The sequence below is a fragment of the Amblyomma mixtum genome, unplaced genomic scaffold (genome assembly GCF_055824585.1).
Source record: "Amblyomma mixtum isolate Tamu unplaced genomic scaffold, ASM5582458v1 scaffold_17, whole genome shotgun sequence".
NCBI lineage: Eukaryota > Metazoa > Arthropoda > Arachnida > Ixodida > Ixodidae > Amblyomma > Amblyomma mixtum.
In genome coordinates, this window is record NW_028317706.1 from 1182877 (window position 1) to 1197645 (window position 14769).

The following is a 14769-nucleotide window of genomic DNA, read 5'->3' on the forward strand; positions in this document are numbered from 1 at the left end:
TGGAACCACACCTTAAAGTCACAAACATATACAGCTAGAAAACTTTTTAGCTCAACTACCAGAGCCTTATAAGGTAGTTGGCTATTTTAATGAACATTCCTCCTTCTGGGCAAGTGAAAAAACAGATAGCAGAGGCCAAATTATAGAGGATTTTATTCTTAGCAGTAGTAGTTGTTTGTAAACTCGGGTAAAAGTACATATTGCTCCCCAACCTCGGGCAAACTGAGTTGTTCAGATTTGTCTTATAGCTCACAGTCTGTTTTTAACGATTTTAAATAGGATGTCATTGACAACCCATATGGCAGTGATCACTTTCCAGTACTAACGTCTCCAACAGAAATCATCCCAACAAAACCGCGACGTTAGAAACTTCATTTAGCACACCGGGAACTTTTTAGAACAGAAGCTGCCGCACACTTAGCTATTCCTCGGTCTTCTGCAGTGGTGCGACCGAACCACAAACTATGGTGGAGAGTGCAAGGAAGCGAAAAAACGACCAAACAAAGCGTGGGGTACATTTCGAAGGTACTCGACACAGGAAAACCTCATAAATTTTAGAAAAGCCAGAGCTAAAGCTCGGTATATCGGTCGCAGTGCCAAGAAAGCATAATGGCAAAGTTACATCTCATCTATAAACAGCCCGGTCACATCGAAAAAAATATGGGAGCAGGTTCGAAAATTTAATGGCAGCTTCTCACTGTTCACAATTCCTCTTTTGAGAACACGCGGTACACAAACAAGTATAAAAGAACAGGCAGACATATTAGGGGAGCACTTCGTTGCCGTTTCTAGTTTGTCACATTACACGCAGTCATTTCTAAATTACAAAAATATAGCTGCAAAGCAAAGACTACCAACTAGTGGCGGCACAAGTGAACAATACAATAGTCTCTTCACACTCTCAGAAAAAAAACATAGTGCTGTCTTCCGGAAAACTAACTGCTCCGGGGCCTGACGAAATACACTATTCAATGCTGGCTATAAGAAAGGTATAATTTGTAGGGTCTGCTCGCGGGCAAGTCAAATCTCGCGCCGCTCACCGCGGGTAGCCTCGGACCCCTTCTTCCCGAGTGGGGGGGCGGGGGGAGCGAGGCTGGGAGAAAGCCTTTATAAGGCGAGACCGGGAAGGCTCGCTCGCTCTCGCTCTTGGACCAGCTCTGCGAAAGGACCACCTGACCCAGCTGCCACGACGACGACCGGCACCCCTGATGTGAGAATAAACCCTTTGTACAAAGTCCTGCCTCGAGTGACTACCTGTGCGTCCCCGCGCAGAGGAATTGCCCACAAATAATGGCGCCCAGCGTGCGGCTTTAATTAACACCTTGTGGACGATTTCTCTGCCGATTTTGGGACGTGCAGCCAGACTCGTGGCAGGCCCTCTTTGTTCAGGGCCACGCCGGACCGATAGGGTTAAGGAGCGGGTCAGGCGGAATGTTCGCGGGGTAGCGACTTGTGTAGTGTTGTAAATTTGTTAGGGGTTTTGTGTTATTTATGTAGTTTTCGGGCGTTTTGTGTTGTGTATTTCCGCGTGTTTGTAGATAGATTGTTGTGTATGTGAATGTTCTTGTTGCCATGAGCAGTTAGCCGGTGCGGCCGGACAGTTAGCGCGAACTATGCCTCCCAGAAAGGATGTTTCAGCCACGGCTTTGGATGGCGGGGCAGCCGGTAGTGAGACGGCCGACGCGGCGGCCGTAATAGGGCAGGTGACTGAGATGTTTGCCGCATTAGCCCGTCAGCTCGGTTCGGTGGCTGGCGCCAACCAGGCCGCAGCATCGGTAGCATCGGCGACAGCATCGCGCCCGAGGATAAATATGGAGGTCCCCTCCTTTTCCGGGTACACGGACGCGAAATCAGTCCACGAGTTTTTACAACAACTCGAGGACTACCAGACGGCTCTGGGCGCCCCAGATGACGTAATGCTAGGGCAGGTCCTGCCTGTAGCACTCGTCGAGAGCGCGGCGCGATGGAGGCGCTGCCAGCCGACTTTCCAGTCGATGGCGGACTTCAAAGACCGTTTCCGCGCCGAGTTCTTGCCGCCTGATTATGAGCGCCGGATGCTGGAGGAGCTCGCGTTGCGCACCCAACACCCAGAGGAAAGCCTCCTCGAGTACGTACGCGCAATGCAAGAGCTGTACAAGAGGGCAGATCCGACGGCAACCGACTGAGATCAGGTTGCGCGTGTGATCAGGCAGTGCCATCCACGCTTCAAGCCGTATCTGCGGGGCCGCAGTTTTACAAACCTCGAGGCCCTAGCGCAGGAGGCCAAGACCGTGCAGGCGGATTTACTCGCCGAACTGCGCTACCAGCCGCCCCCCAGGCCGACCGAATCGCTGGAACCGGGATGCGCATGGGATGGAGGCCGAGAATGCGCGATGAGGGCTCGGCGCGCCGAGGTAATGGCCGTGGAAAGGCAGGCGGAACCCCCTGTTGTCCCTCGCGCGCTTGACCCGTACGCATTCGAGCAGCGGCGTCGTGCCGTTCTCACAGGCCACGCGCCCAGCGAGCGTCAGGAATGCGCGGAGAAAGGGGAGAACCGTCCCCAACCGCTTCGTGGAACGAGGGGTCCTCCGTCCACGCGGCGGGTGAATGACCGGCTTTGCTGGAATTGCAACCAGCCCGGCCACGTGGCACGCGAATGCCAAGCTAGGCGTATGCAGGGAAACGCCAGGCGCTGGCGGTGATGTCTGGTAGCACCGACCTTTCACCGTCAGCGGGAGAATTTCATGGTTGTCAAGGCGCTAGTCAGGAAAAGAACTCCCGCGCCGGCGACGGGGAGGCCTTTGTCCCGCTCGCCTGTAGAGCTCAGGGAGTCGTTCCGCGCTCAAGCCCTTTTATGCTAGTGCAGTTAGCGGGTCGAAGCTACTCTGCACTCGTAGACACGGGCTCAACGCTGTCACTGGTCGGTGACGAGGTGTACGAGGCCTGCCGGATAGGTAACATCCGTGTCAGACCGGCCGAAACCCCGTTAAGCTTAGCAGCTGGGGCGGCAAAGGCAAAGGGAGCGGTGCGTCTTACGATGCGCTTTGGCGGCAGAAAGCGGAGACATCGCTTCGTCTATCTGCCTGGCTTGTCGATACCAGTAATTCTGGGAAGGGATTTTCTCTCGAGCGAAGGCATTGTGCTCGACATGGGGGAGAATGGCTATCGTTACAGCCAGCTCGCCCCCCTCATTCCCTTCGAAAGCGCATCCTTGCCCGGCTGTCCGGCACAAAAGGTGGGTGTCAACACCTGTGCGACAGAAAGGCAGGTGAGCTCCCTCGAGATGCTGAGAGACGGTGGCCCGTTAGAAGCGATTATTGCGTCTTTCTCAGGACCCAGTAGTCAGCGCCGAAGGCTCGCGGAAACTTTACTCCCGTTTTCGGATTGCTTCACGGAGAAACCGGGCAGAACCGACCTGCTTCAGCACGAGATTCAGACGGGTGATACGCGCCCTTTCAGGTGTAACCCGAGGCCGTTAAGTGCGCATAAGAGGCAGCTTCTCGACTGTGCCCTTGACCAGATGATTGATACCGTTGCGGTGAGACCCTCACAAAGTCCCTGGGCGTCACCAGTGGTTCTAGCGCCGAAGAAAGATGGATCGGTCAGGCTGTGTGTTGATTATCGTAAGCTCAACTCACTGACGCCTACGGTTGCGTACCCTTTTCAGTCGATCGAGGCTGTGATGTACGCGTTAGGGAACGCGAGGTTCTTCACAGTCCTAGATGCAAGCAGAGGGTACCTGCAGATTGAGGTGGCCGAAGGTGACATTGAGAAAACCGCATTCACCTGCCACCGCGGGCTCTTCGAATTTACTCGACTCCCGTTTGGTTTGTCTAACGCCCCGAGCACGTTCATGCGACTGATGGACATCGTGCTGGGCGATGCAAGGTTCAACTACGCCATGGCGTACCTCGACGACGTTGTGATATTCTCACAGTCGTTCGAGGAGCACCTCATTCACCTGAATTCCGTTCTCGATAGAATGAGACGTGCCTGTCTAACCATTAATCCAAAGAAAGTGCAGTTGGCATCGAAGAGAGTGAACCTCTTGGGCTTTGTCGTGGATGATGGCACACTGAGACCGAATGATGACAAACTGCAGGCAATTCTGAACTACCCCTGCCCATGGATGTGAAAAGCTTGCAGAGGTTTTTGGGGATGGTTGCATTCTACAGGCAATTCATCCCGCGCTGTTCGGAGCTTGCAAGGCCGCTGAACCTGCTGTTGCGTAAAGGCTCGAAGTGGGTCTGGGGCAAGGAACAGAGTGACGCATTTGTTGCCTTGGCTCGCGCGATAGCGAATACCGCTAGTCTGCGCCTCCCCGACCTGAACAAGCAGTTTGTCTTGCAGACAGATGCTAGTGACTACGGTGTTGGAGCTGTTTTGTTGCAGGAACACGAGGGCAAACTGCGCCCTGTCGCGTTCGCTAGTCGCACGCTCACATCGGCGGAGTGGAATTACTCCGTGACCGAAAAGGAATGCCTGGCGATCATGTTCGCATTGTCGAAGTTCGACATGTACCTAGACGGAGCGGTCTTCACCGTGCAGACAGATCATCAGGCATTGTCTTGGTTAAAGAGGCTCAAGAACCCCGCAGGCAGACTCGCGAGATGGGCGCTGACGTTGCAACGTTACGCGTACGCCATCGAGTACCGCCGGGGCAGCTTGAACAAGGCGGCCGATGCTTTATCGCGCGCACCGTGGAATGCTGGCGGAAGCGCTTCAGAGGCGCAGCCCAGCTTTGTAAAAAGCGGCGTCACCGCTGTTGGAGAGGAGGAGAGGGCGGACGGGAGTGTCGCGCCCGGTTTGGAGAGAGAGGAGACGGACAAAGGTCCCGCACGGTGCTGTGACGGAAGGGAAACACAGCAGCTCGTGGCGGCGACCGCTCGCCTGCCTAGGAGCGAGGCAGAAAGAAATCTGTCTTGAGGAGTAGCGGTCAGTAGAGAAGAGCTGATCGAGGCCCAGAAAGCAGACGGTCTTTGCCAGCGGGTGCTGAAGGAGCTTGCGAGCAGCGCAGCTTGCACCGGGAACGCTGAGGGCAAGTACGACGCGTATCTGCTGGGCGATGATGGCTTGCTGCTCCGCTACATTCCCCAACTTGACGAGGAAGAGGCGACAGCATGCCCTTTTCGAGTCGTGGTCCCGAGAAGGTTGCGGAAACGGTTCCTGCAGTACTTCCATGACTCAGCGCTGGCAGGCCATGGCAGCGGCAGTAAGACTTACGACAAGTTATGCCGTGTCGCGACCTGGCCAGGCATGAGAAAGGATGTGCTGGGATACGCCCGTACCTGTCCGGTATGCCAGGTAGCCAAGCCTCGGGCGGGCAAGCCCGCTGGCATGATGAAGGCGGTAGTTAGCAACTACCCGTGGCAAGTGGTCGCGTGCGATATCATGGGACCCCTCCCTCGGTCCGCGTGCGGAAACCAATTCATCCTGGTAATAACGGACCACTATTCCAAGTGGGTTGAGGTTTTCCCCCTTAGGAAGCTTGTGTCGGAACGAATTTGGGAAAAACTGTTGGAGACTTTCACTCGTTTCGGTTTCCCTTCCGACCTGATTACAGACAATGCTTCGTATTTCACAAGCAAAGTCTTTGTAGACTCTTGTCGGGCGCTTCAAATCCGCCACAGGAGAACGAGTCCCTACCACGCTCAGAGCAACATAACCGAGCGGGTGAATCGAAATCTGAAGAGCATGCTGGTCGCGACGACCGAGCAGCACAGAGATTGGGACGCGCGGCTGTCCGAACTGGCGTTCGCTACAAGGACCACCGTGAACAGGTCAGTGGGTATTACACCCGCTTACTTGAATTTTGGGAGAGAGATCGCTTTTCCGCTAGAGAATTCCCTACTCGACGCGGCGGGGCCTGCGCCCCCTCCGCTTTCGCAGTACGCGGCAAGGCTCCGGGAGCGCCTGGAGGCAGCGCAGCGCGCAGCCCGAGAAAACCTCGATGTCGCGCGCATGGAGCAGGCGGATCAGTACAACAAAGGTCGCCGTCACGTCGTTTTCAACACGGGCGACATAGTACTCAAGAGAACGCACCCACTTAGTAACGCAGCGCGCGGTTTCGCCGCGTCGCTAGCGCACAAGTGGGCTGGGCCGTACGAAGTTACGGCACGGACTACGCCGCTCACCTACCAGTTGCGGTTGTTGACAAACGGCGAAACCGCCGGTCCGGTGCATGTCGCTGATTTGAAGGCTTTCCACCTTCGCAAGGACGATGGCTGCGAAGCGGTGGAAAATCAGCGCGATGCGGCGATCTCACCCCCGGGAGGACGAGCAGGTAGCGGTGCGGTTCGCAACCGACGCTACAACCTGAGGACCAGGTAGCACCCGTGTCTCTCGATCATTTATCACTCGCAGTGCTCTCGCCCTCTCAATATGCCTTCTAGGAAGCTCCAGCGGACCGACACCCGGGGCTCGGGAAGGGATGGCAGACCACCGTCGAACGGTGGCCGCCATCAAGGCGCGCCACCCGGCCGGCGGCAGGGTCCACGCGAGTGGCGCCGGTTCCACGGCCGCGGTGGCCCCCACCGCCAGTCTAACCGCGCGCCTGACCACTGGAGAGAACCTCTCAGTGGTGCAGGACAGCGCAAGAGGGCCAGTGACGACCAGGCGCAGGGCCCCCCTCAGCACCCAGCCGGCGCTTCGGCCGCCGAGCAGCCGCAACCCAAGCGGCCCAGGGTCCTGCGGCACGTGGCCACCTGCACCACGGTCGCCAACGGAGCGGCCATCTCTTACTGCGCGCGGTCCAGGTGGCGGGACCAGGCGCAGCCCCTTCGCGGCGGTGACCTCCAGGAAGTGCCGCTGCCTTTCCGCGGCCTGACCCTGGAGGAGAGGGACCAGGAGCCCCCGGCCGTGTTTAGTGACGAGGAGCGGGCCGGCCTGTGTTCCCTCTGCGGCACACTTGTTGTGCACCGGCCCCGCCACGAGGCCGGTGCGCTGCATAGAGCGCGCAGGGAGGCGGCGGAAAAGCTCTTGGCGGCTGCAGCGCCTTCCCCCGCTGCGCCACTGCAGAGGGGCAGCCCGGAGGAGGCGGCCCTCCGCATCCTCCAGTCCAGCCGCCCAGACCTGCTGTCCCCGGCGGCCGAGGAGCTTTGGAGGGCGCTGCCGGCAGGGCCCCCAGCGGAGCCAGGCGCCTCGGTCCCCCAGGCGGCTCGTGAGGAGCCCGTCCAGCCAGCGGTGAGCGGCCCCCCGGCGAGCACCCCTCCCCCCTGCGACGACTCTATGGACCCGGACCCGGAGGTCATCGAACGCCTGCTGGCGGACCCGGGACGGACGTTTGAGGGGGGGGGGAGATGTAGGGTCTGCTCGCGGGCAAGTCAAATCTCGCGCCGCTCACCGCGGGTAGCCTCGGACCCCTTCTTCCCGAGTGGGGGGGGCGGGGGGAGCGAGGCTGGGAGAAAGCCTTTATAAGGCGAGACCGGGAAGGCTCGCTCGCTCTCGCTCTTGGACCAGCTCTGCGAAAGGACCACCTGACCCAGCTGCCACGACGACGACCGGCCCCCCTGATGTGAGAATAAACCCTTTGTACAAAGTCCTGCCTCGAGTGACTGCCTGTGCGTCCCCGCGCAGAGGAATTGCCCACAAATTGTACCGCTTCTTAAACCTTAAAAGCCACCAACCTCCCCAAGGAGTTATAGACCAATAGCCGTTACGAGTTGCTTAGCCAAATCCTTCGAAAGTGTGCTTAATAAAAAAAAGATTGAATTTTGTCCTTGAATCGCGTGAACTCCTTGATATCCAGGAATGCGGTCATAAAAAGGATTCTCAACGACCGACCATCTGGTTCGCCTTCAAAATACTGTGCGCGAAGTTTTTATACATAAATAAGACTGCCTAGCCGTATTTTTCGATCTGGAAAAAGCATACGACACAACATGGAGGTTTCGGATTCTTCGCGATCTTGCAGAACTTGACATTCGCGGTAGGATGTTAAACTGCCTAAATGATTTCCTGTCTAACCTCAAATTTCAAGTACGCCTAGCAGCAACCCTTTCCAGGAACCTCATTCAAGAGAACGGGGTTCCTCAGGGGTGTGTTTCAAGCACAACTCTCTTTTTTGTAAAAATGAATTCCATAAGCCAAATAATCCCGAAGTCCATTATGTATTCTGTCTATGTCGATGATCTCCAAATAGCCTCCACGTCCTCCAACGTAGCAACCAGTGAGAGACAAATACAGCTAACAATAAATAAACTGGCAACATGGGCAGACAAAAATCGATTCCAATTCTCCACACAGAAAACAGTGGGTGTCCTGTTCTCACTAAAACGAGGCCTAAAATCCAACCCCACATTACATCTGAACAATACCGAACTACCTATAAAGAATGAAACAAAATTTCTAGGGATTACTTTTGACAAAAAACTAACTTTCCTACCTCATATTAACGGTCTCAAAAAGAAAGCCTCTCGATCCTTAAACATACTTAAGGTACTCTCTCGAAAACACAGGGGTTCCAATAGGACCTGTCTTATACAAATTTATCGCTCTGTAGAGCGCTCTACCTTACATTATGGTTGTATAGTGTACGGGTCAGTGAGACCATCGTATCTTAAACGACTGGATCCAATATACAACTTAGGTTTGCGTCTCTCCACTGGTGCATACAGGACATCGCCCATTAACAGTCTGCAAGTAGCAACTAACGAACCATCACTTACACACAGAAGAGCCATGCTCACATGCTTGTACATCCTAAAAATCCGGTCACTGCAGAAACGTCTATGTTATTCAGTAGCCACAAAGTGCTCATCTAGAATACACTTTAACAAAAAACCGCAAGCCACCAGACCACTACTACTGTGATTTGAAGAGATGTGCCAGGATCTCGGCGTACTAAACACATTGCCTGGTATTGCGCAAAGACGAAATCCACTGCCACCATGGTGCAATTTCCCTGCAGTCTGCGATTTCACCCTTACTCAGTTCCATAAAAAACAAACTCAACAACACCAAATATTACAAGAATTTTTTGCACTTGAGGAAAAGTACAGTACTTTCACAGCATTTTACACAGATGGTTCAAAAACAGATCTATATGTTGGAAGCGCCGTGGTACATGGGGATTGGAATCAAATAGTAAGGCTTCCACAGTGTGCACCCATCTTCACATCCGAATGTCACACCATCTCTCTAGCCATAAAAAAAGTAAATGAGAACCTCGCAAACAGTGTTATATACACAGACTCACTAAGTGTACTTAGACCCCTCCACTCAAGAAATGCAATCAGTCCACTACTTGGTGACCTCATTCACAACATAACTACAACTTAGCACAAGGACAGAACATAAAACTCTGCTGGGTACGAAGTCACATTCGAATTCAGGGGAATGGGAGAGCAGACTTGTGTGCTGCTAAAGCCTGTTGCAAGCAAATAAACAAAGTAAGCATACCCTTTAATGATTGCATGCACTTAGTACACCGTAAATTGACGAAAAAAATGGCAGTTAACTTGGAACAATGAAGTAAATAACAAACTACATTTGATAAAGCCAGTTTTAGATCAATGGAAGTCTTGCACACACCAGGAACGTTTTAAGGATGTAATTCTCTGCCGGCTTCGTATAGGACATACACATCTTACTCATAACCTTCTATTCAGAAAACAAGCAAAACCTCTTTGTGAGAAGTGCGGAGAAGAATTTAAAGTAAATCACATTTTACTCTCATGTAAAATGCGAAGAATTTACAGTAAATCACATTTTACTCTCATGTACAGAAGTAGAAAAACTAAGGAAAAAGTATTTTGCACAGTTTTATAACTACTACATTCCTTTGCACCCCTTGCTAGGAGAAGATGCAATTGTTAACACAGCTTGCGTGTTCGGTTTTTTAAGAGAAGCAGGTCTGGTCAACAGTCTCTAGATTTTCATCCACTGCCTCACTTTACTTTAAGATGCACTTCAGCCACCTTCTCACTCCTGAGAAAGGGACTGAGGTTTTTATTTGGTTGGTTGGGAGGCTCAACATCCTTGCCCAGCCAAGGATGGCTGCGGAGCCTGCCTGACCTATTTAAAGCTTTTATCACTAGCCATATATAATTTTTTTTCCTCTGTCGTCACTAAATAACACATACCAATGTTATAGGCACTCTACAACGGAGATTATTTTAATATTCCCATGAAATTCTGCACAGGACAATTCCCTCATACCCCGAGCTTGGCGCATGATGGTCTCAGTTGCCTATGTGCCATAAACCCCAACACACAAACAATTTGATAACATTTGAGGAAATTCAGAGAGTACTGTCTATAAGGTAAACAAACTGCACCATGTCCCGATGAAATTCATTATGAAATGCTGTCTCATCTATCTGGGCCCTCCGTAGAAGTTCTGCTACAATTTTTTAACAAAATATGGCTGGAAGGAAAAATACCATCAGCTTGGAAAAAAGCAATTTTTGTTCCATTCCTAAAATCAGGAAAACCACCAACCTCCCCTGGCAGTTACAGGCCTATAACGCTTACAAGCTGTCTAGCCAAATCATCAGAAAGTGTTCTCAATATTAGCTTAATGTTTATTTTAGAATCCCGTGAGCTTCTTGATGTCCACCAGTGTGGTTTTCAAAAAGCATGCTCCACAGTTGACCATCTCGTCCGCCTTCAAAACACGGTCCGAGAGGCGTTTATACACAGACAACAGTGCCTTGCTGTCTTCTTCGATATGGAGAAGGCATACGATACAACATGGAGGTTCGGGATTCTTTGTGACTTCGCAGAGCTTGGCATCCGCGGGAGGATGCTAAAATGTTTAAGCGACTTTGTGTTGAACCGTTCATTCCAAATCCGCCTCGGCGCTACCCTCTTGAAGAATTTCATCCAGGAGAATGGTGTGCCTCAGGGATGCATTTTAAGTACTACATTGTTCATAGTAAAAATGAATTCCTGAGACAAAATAATTCCGCAGTCCATTATATACTCAGTCTAAGTCCATGACGTCCAGATTTCATGCATATCTTCTAGCTTATCAACTTGTGAGAGAATTAAAGCTTGCGATAAGTAAATTAGCAATCTGGGCAGACAGACATGGTTTTAGGTAATCCCCGCAAAAAACAGTTGCCGTTCTTTTCTCGCTCCAAAGAGGACTGCAGATTTATTCCACCCTCCGCTTAAATGGAGCCGCAGTTCCGGTAAAACTAGGACACAAATTTTTAGGCCCAACATTTAACAAAAAGCTCACGTTCCTACCGCACATAAACACTCAAAAAAAGAAACAACCCAATCCCTGAATATACTTAAAGTGCTGTCACGAAAACGCTGGGGGTCCGATAGGATGTGGCTATTGCGCATCTATAGGTCAGTAGTGCGTTCTTCCTTAGACTATGGATGTATAATATACGGGTCTGCGAGGCCATCGTACCTTAAAAAGCTAGATCGAGTACAGAACCTTGGTTTGTCCCTCGCAATTGGGGCGTACAGAACATCCCCTGTAAAAAGTCTTCACGTAGAAGCAAATGAGCCACCTCTAAACAACAGGAAAACAATGCTAGTGAAAATAGTTACTAAATTCCCGTCCAGAATACTCTTTACCAACAAACCTCGAGCTGTCAGATCACTCCTCTTCCGCTTTGAGGAAAAATGTCAAGAAATAAACATACTATAGACGCACTTCCCGATGTTGCACGGAGACCTGATCCGTTGCCACCTTGGTACACGTTTCCTGATGTGTGCAATTTCGCACTAACACAAATTCACAAAAGGCAAACCCCACAGGAATACATACAGCGAGAGTTTTGTGCAGTACGAGAAAAATACAAGAATTATGCCGATTTCTACACGGACGGTTCTAAAACAGCACTATATGTAGGGTTGGTTGGTTGGTTGCGACGGAGAGAAGGATGAAAAGGAAAAGTGAACAGGCCTGCCAACTGGCTCGAGCCGAGCCGCCACCGCTGCCACGTGCAGATAGAAGAGCGTTGAAAGGTAAGAAGACAGAGTAAAAGAGAGAGTAAAGACGCGCGTCGCAACAACCGCAACAACCGCGTAGGGAGTTTCATAGTACAAGGTAAATGTGAGAAAGTAGTCAGGCTGCCCCAGTGCGCTTCAATTTCACAGCAGAATGCTTCGCCATTGTTGTAGTTGTAGATGAAATAATGAAGAAGAACCTAAAGAACAGCTATCTACTGCGACTCTTAGTGTAATTACAGCTATAAACCGCAAGAATGCAGTAGAAACCATAATAGGAAACATAATACATAATTTGATAAAAGCTGAGACAGAAGGTCGTACAATAAAGTTCTGCTGGGTTCCTAGACACGTGGGAATCAGCGGAAACGAGAGCGCTGATGCATGTCCCGCACTTGCTCGCAGTCGTGAGGTAAAACAGGTAAACATACCACATAGGGACTACATGAGGTTTGTTCAAAATAAACTTGGAGGAAAATGGCAGGCTTCATGGGAAAACGAAGTTAACAACATGCTGCACTTGTTAAAGCCCTTCTTGGGTGAATGAAAGAACTTCAGGCACCAGGAACGCTTTATGGAAATAATTTTATGTCGCCTCCGCATTGGACACACACACATTACACATAATTTCTTACAATTTCTTACTAACGGAACAAGACAAACCTCCTTGTGAAAGATGTGGAGGCGAGCTCACAATAAACCATATTTTACTGTCATGTTCATACCTCGGAAAACAAAGAAACACTTTATTAAGTTTTATAATGAATGCATTCCTTTACACCCTGCGTTGCTATTAGGTGAAAATGCCATTGTTTACTCGTCTTGTGTTTTTAGCTTTTTAAAAGAAGCAGGTGTTTTTGATAAACTGTAAATTTTAATCAACTGCTTCGCTTTATATATAATGCACTTCAGCCTTGTTCTTATCCTCGAGAAGAAGACTGAGGTCTTTGTTTCACTGGCTGGGAACCTCAATTTCCATGCCCAGCCAAGGACCGCTGATGAGGTTACCTGGCCTCCTTAAAAGCTTTTACTTGTCGATACTTCTAAAATTTCTTCCCTCTCTTATTACTCGGCACAACAAACTTTAGACCCTCTATACCATTTTTCACATATTAGCAAAAATCTGCATGAAAGAAATATCCTATACCTTGAGCTTGGCGCATGATAGCCTTAGCAGCTTATGCGCCATTAAACACAACACGATACGATACAATACAATAGCTTCGAATGTGTTAGCTGATCGTCATCGTGCATGTAGAATCACTAGTACAACTGGCTGAGTGAATCTGTATTTTCTGCAGTGGCAGGTACAAAGGCGCCATCGATACACAGTAGAAGCTCAACTTTATTTTTATTTATATCCACTGACAGAGTATTTCATCAATTAAAAGGGAGCCGATTAAAAGGAAGTCATTTTCTTACACTGATTCTTTAGAGTTTGCTGATGGCACAAATATTCAGGCAATCAATCAATCACAATTTCATCACAATTTTTATACAAGAGGAATGCGCTTGAGTAACACTTTTCGCCTCCCAGGTACAGCTCATGAACACATTTTAGAAGCATATATTGACTTTAACTGAGGGAGGCGATCTTAAAGCTCAAACATTAAATGATACTCTCACCGACTACGTATCATTACTGATTGAGCAGTAGAAGTAGGCGGTAGGATGATTAACAGGACACTGGCAAGCTATCTCAGGAGAAGAAAGATCTGATTAAGAAATGCCAAAGCATGAAATGGACTAACCCTACAGACAGAGTAAAACTGGAAGAGTAATCAAAGCTAGTTACAAAACGCAAGCTAGCCGAAATAAGCCAGTTGAACATGGAGAGATTCGGATATTTTAAAAAAACGGATGTAGCCTAAGATTGGTGAAGAGGAAACTAAGCATTGGATAAACAATATGTAGGTGTTAAGAGAAAACGAGGGCAATGTCATAACAAATATGGGTCAGATAGTTAAACCAGCCGGATAGTTCTTCACAAATACATACAGTAGCAGAAGTAATCAGAACGTTAATGAGAGGCAGTAACACACAGGAAGAGGTAATCCCGCCTGTATGGAAAGAAACAGTAAAAGAGCCTTAGGATCTATTGGAAAGATGAAAGCCGCTAATAAGGCTCAAGTAACAACTGGTTTCTTGAAGGACGAAGGAGAGATTGTGCTAGAAAAGCTACGCTCCCTATATACGCAATGCCTTATGAACTGGCGCGTAACAGAAGCTTGTAAGAGCGCTAACATTGTATTAATCGAAAGCAGACGTTAAGGACTTGATAAATTACATAATGATGAGATTACCGTTCGTTGCTTACAAGACATTTACTAAAGTAATAGATGATAGCGCCAGGACAGGCCTCGAGTTTAAACAATGAAAAGATGTTTGTAGGCTGGTTTTGCTGTGGATGAGCTCGGCATTTTTTGGGCACATCATGTGCATCTCACCTCTCTATTTATTCTAGAAGTCCTTCCATTCAGGGTTAACAGCAGTGCGCGTTTGCCGTTAATAAACAGATGGTTGGTGATCATCTCAACTCTGCTACATCAGCAGAAGGTTGTGAAGAGGAGGAGGAAAAAACTTTTATTAAGCAACCCTTAAAAGGAAGCAAGTGCGGGTGGGGATAAGGATAAGGGGGTTGCACTAACAGGTGGGCCCTCGCGGTCGAGCTAGGTGGCCAGGAGCCCACGAGCTCTGGCGACCTCTGTGGCCCAGGTCACCATACGGAGCTGAACCTCCGGCTGTGAGCTGCGCAGCACGGCCTCCCATCTCTCCTGGTCGTCGAGTCTCAGAAAAGGGGGAGTTGGAGTATTAGGGCGAGCCCTAAGTATGTGATAAATATCCGCCATAGGCTGCTGGCATAATTTGCAGGATGGATGA